The sequence below is a fragment of the Perca fluviatilis genome, chromosome 14, assembly GCF_010015445.1.
Source record: "Perca fluviatilis chromosome 14, GENO_Pfluv_1.0, whole genome shotgun sequence".
Lineage (NCBI taxonomy): Eukaryota > Metazoa > Chordata > Actinopteri > Perciformes > Percidae > Perca > Perca fluviatilis.
Genome location: NC_053125.1, coordinates 32,539,113 through 32,543,763, shown reverse-complemented (window position 1 = coordinate 32,543,763; position 4,651 = coordinate 32,539,113). Strand labels below are relative to the sequence as shown.

General features: G+C 39.9%; 2 long non-coding RNA genes across 2 annotated transcripts; one reads left to right on the top strand and one right to left on the bottom strand.

Annotated features, from left to right (window-relative positions):
• Positions 1-545: 545 nt before the first annotated feature.
• LOC120573020 lies at positions 546-1,201 on the bottom strand. The gene is made up of 3 exons (XR_005641594.1): positions 1,082-1,201; positions 796-974; positions 546-712 (listed from the first exon to the last, which is right to left on the bottom strand). It is a non-coding gene; the product is annotated as an uncharacterized LOC120573020 (long non-coding RNA).
• A 2,025-nt stretch (positions 1,202-3,226) lies between these two features.
• On the top strand, positions 3,227-4,445 carry LOC120573060. Its single transcript, XR_005641632.1, has 2 exons — positions 3,227-3,331; positions 4,210-4,445. It is a non-coding gene; the product is annotated as an uncharacterized LOC120573060 (long non-coding RNA).
• The last annotated feature ends 206 nt before the right edge of the window (positions 4,446-4,651 follow it).

The following is a 4,651-nucleotide window of genomic DNA, read 5'->3' as shown; positions in this document are numbered from 1 at the left end:
TAACCCATATGCCAGATTAATTCTAACACATTACAGTACAATTTAAGAAAATAAATTGCAATAAAACTGTTAAAATACAAACCTAGAACAGACTACATGCTAGATGTATGCATATATTATTTAATAAACACTTAAACAATACAAAAACAAAACAATATAGTGGAACTGGTGCAGTTCATATCACTCAGGTAGGAAAACATTCAGAGCAAAACAACAATTACGAATGAACTGGCTGAACATTCAACAGGTCTATAGTGAACAAATTCAAATTCCTATTAAAAAGCTGCTATTAAGAGCCATTAGCTCTACTTGCAAGCAAGTATTCTACTTTGAATAAACTTTACCATTTTAGACTCCCCTCCTGGCATTTCACGTGACCAAGTTTCGAAACAACTTTGATGCAGCATCCCCATGCAGGACAAGCCTGTGCAATCTATAAAATGGAAAACACATTTTTAAAACCAATTCAATGTGGCACACTAATAAAACATTATAAACAATGCATCCTTATATGTAAGATCATATTTCCCTATACCTACCATGCCTTTGTTCATTAGGTGAAGGAACTCTTCGAGGATCTGATCGATGGTCCAATTGTTGTCCCTAACCCACTTGGCCCTGTAGACTGCCGTGTTCCGCATCTCTAGGGGCTGAGAATTGTTTCTCAACCATTCTTTAAGCTGTGACTCACGTTCGTCTGATATGGTACATTCTGTAAAAAAGAACAAGAAAGTTGTCATTCACTGAAATATGGATGTTTTGCTTCATCAAATAATTTTTCAGTTTAATAATTACCTGGTATGAGAGGCCTTGCTAGAGCGCCATCATCTGGCGTTTGTGGTGGTGTCTGTGCCTTGCTCTGCGACCTGCTGGTTGATCTCAGCCGCTTCCTGACGTTCCGTAGCCTTTCCTCCAGGAATCCAGTGGCCGGCTCTATTCATCTATTGGAGTCACTTTGACATATTACATGGAGGCTATTGAAAAAAAGAGGAAATTATATTTCATAAGAATTCATGTCTGAAAAGGGCTTTAGTAGCAATGCAGACTTGATATGCTGTGGATGGGAAAACATATTTCTTACCTTTTAAATCTTTCGACAAGGTCTGGCACTCTGTCAAAGTGTTAATGACAAAGCTATCCATTGATCTGAAACAAACACAAAAAGAGCTTAAGCAAAGATACAATTGCTATTGTATTAACTATTCAGATATCACCATGTAAAAGAATGTAATCCAATGTGAAGATAACAGCCATTTTATTTAGCATCACAAGAATATTTGTGGCTGCTCAAAGCATAGCCTTCAGGGCACGAGTGTCAGTACAGCAGTGGTTCCCAAACTTTTTATTATATATTTCTTTGCGTGCGGCGCTTTGTTTCCCGGGGATGGCGTCACTGCGTGTGGCGTTTTGTCCCCCGGCGCCCTTTCCCCGGCGTTTAAGGCGCCCTTTCCCCATAATTTTTTTCCTAAACCCAACCTCTGCCATCCCGTTATTGTGGGGCGTCCCCAGCGGGCGGGCCGTCCGTCTCGCGGTCCGTGTCGCGGTCCGTCTCGCGGGCGCCTCCCGGCTTATGGAGCGACCTTTTCGGCCGCCTCCGGTGTCCTTTCCCCGAGAAAATAATGTAACATTTACACGTAAAAAACGAGAAAAACGTCTCTGTGAACACGTATCAATAGATTAAGATTAAGTAGACATTTACACGAACTGTCGTGAGACCAGGTTGTTCATTTATAGCCAGTTAAAATAATATAGCTAGCTAGCAAAGCAACTAACTGACAGCCTGTTGGCTAGTAAACTATCTAGCTAGCTAGCTAGCTAGCGAATCACCTGGCTAGCTTGAAACTAGCTGGCAAATTAGCCTGGTGAACTCAATAAACATGACCATATGCCCATGGGCATTATGAACTTGTTTCATTAATTCATTAATATAATTCAGACCAAACGGATAAGCTGTAGGCTATCCATGCTTCCATGATAACGGCTAGCTAAATGGCTAACGTTAGCTAGCTACGTTGTTAGCCAAACTAACCAACTAGCCTCACAATATAAAGATAGTACTTTAATAGGTAACGCAACACAGACAATGTGAATTAGACACACATGTAGCTAGTGTACACAAACCTTTAATTATTTATTTGCCTCGTTGGATGACCAGACTGGTTCTCTGCTGTGACAAGCGCTCGGTGTGTGGACTCTGGTGGACTCTGGTGATGATCTGATGACGTTCGAAGCACAAACAACCCAAGTGCTGGGTCAACCGATGTATGTTGGGTTGATGAATTTTGACTCAACGCATGAGTTGCACAAAATAACCCAACTTCCATATAAATTACCCATAATGGGTAAAACATTTCATAACCCAGCGGTTGGGTAGATGAAATAACCCAGCATTTTTTAGGGTGCAGTTGTGCAAATCTAGCCTAGTGTTTTGCTCCTTGAGTCTAAGGTTTTGCTAATTGTGGGAAAGTTTTAATTTTAGTGTGTAAGCAATTGTAAAAAACTGTAAACTTTCCCAGTAATCCATTAAATCTCACTGTAATTCACCTCCACGCCAGTGTGTGCGCTGTTCGCGCCCTGCTGGTTAATCTGCCCCTCTTTGTCTCTCTATATCACTTCTTTTATATTTCTTACTATCCTTTCTGTTTTTATTCTCTATATGTTAAGTGAGTGTTGTACTTTGAGAGCAAAGATTAACTGGAGTCACATTGCTTATTTGTTTGCGCAAACCTGGCCAAAGCTGATTGTGATTCTGATCTGATTGAACACTTATGTGCAAAGAGATATGAATGATCGGTCACTATAACCTTGGAAATGTTCACACCCTTGGAGATAATCAAGTCCAGAGTGTGTCCCTTATTGTGTGTGGGCTCCGTCACATGCTGAGTCAGTCCATAGTTCTCAAAAACACAACACAGTTCTTTGGTCCCTCTGTCCTGGGGGTTGTCAACATGAGTGTTAAAATCCCCAGCAATAATTACACAGTCAAAGTTAATACAGATTATAGACAGCAGTTCAGTAAAGTCATTGAGGTTGCACAGTATTCAGATGGCCGGTAGATATTTAGAAATACAGCGCGAGGGGAGGACCTTAGCTGAAGAGGCACGATCTGATATCACCAAGTAATTAACAGTCCAGGATCATTGACAAAGTTGTTTGCCCTGGATTAACATTTTAACCAACCAATCAGTGGCACGTGTTGCTTGTGATGTCATTAATAGTGCGACGTGATGGCAAATTCAAAAAAGAAAAAAAAAACGTCTGCCAGTTTCACTATCGTAACGGCCGCCCGTTCCAGAGCTGCCAGCCGATGCTTCACTATCGTGCTTAAAAGGTAAGATTTAGCCTACTTCCAAGAGTTGGAACGTCTTCAAAACATTATAGAGTTGATGTGTAGCTAGGCTAAACAAGTTAATAAGATAACTAGTATGACCAGCTAGTGTGCTAGCAGTAATTCAATTGGAAAGGGTTGAGCTACCAAGTGTGATATTGATAAGAAATAAAATATCACTATCCAGTTCTATCTCTTAACGAGATGGAATGTCTGTCATTAGTCTAACCATTTTAATCCTATGAAAACACGCTACCTAGCATGACCAGCTAGTGTGCTAGCAGACTTATGGTGGTATGAACTAGCCTAAAGGTAGCTTACTACTAAAATGTTCATGCTAAGCCTGTGTGAGTCTGTAGACGTTTTTTGCATAACTAACATTACAGACAAAACACCTTAGCAATGTGTGTTTTAATCAAAGTTGATCGCATTAGCAACGTATATGTGCAATGCTACAATTAGCTGCAAGTGATTAAGTGTTGATCCTGGACCACTACAACATCACATTCATCCTGGACTGTTGTTTATTGCTTGTCCTGGACAATCAGTCAGTTTTTCTGTGCTGTCATTAAGTGTTGATCCAAGACCACCACAGAGTGACATTTATCCTGGACTGTTGTTAAGTGGTAGTCCAGGACAATCGCAGCATTACAGCCCCAGAGTAATTGTTATTAAATCATAACTCCGGCATTATGCGATCTATAGCCCTGTTGTTCAAGGTCACCTAAGGCTAATCTATCAGGGCACATGGCTTAAGTTTTGGTTTGGTTTCAAATGCCCAGTTAGGTTAACTTTAGCTGCTGAGTTATTTATTAACTCTATAATGGAAAGTATTTTAAGTAAAGTCTGTGGAGGTAAAACCATGTGCTCTTTTCTTTCAGAAATGGAGGATATTTAAAAAGCTGTCATCAATGAAGAAAAAAGAATGTGGATCCAAGAAAGCCAAACTTGATGTTTTTGTGATGCCACATCAGCAAGGTTCACAGTATTCAAATGGAAAAACTGCAAAACCTGGACTCTTATTTTAACCTGCTGCTGCATTTTACCTTGACCTCAATTGCTGTCTTCCAGGAACACCACCCTTTGGAGTACATGACAATAAAGTACTTGAACTTGATTGGACAGTCTTCTTGTGTGTATTAATTTGCACATACATGAAAATGGATGAAATGACAAAAAAAAACTCAGAATGTTTATTAAATGATTTTATTTATAAACTAAAACTGTAATTGGTCCAATTTCCCGATTAGGCACTAAGTGTCCACAATCCACATCATAAACTGTTCTCCAACATCTTCAACGGAGTTTGTCTGTGGAAAAAAC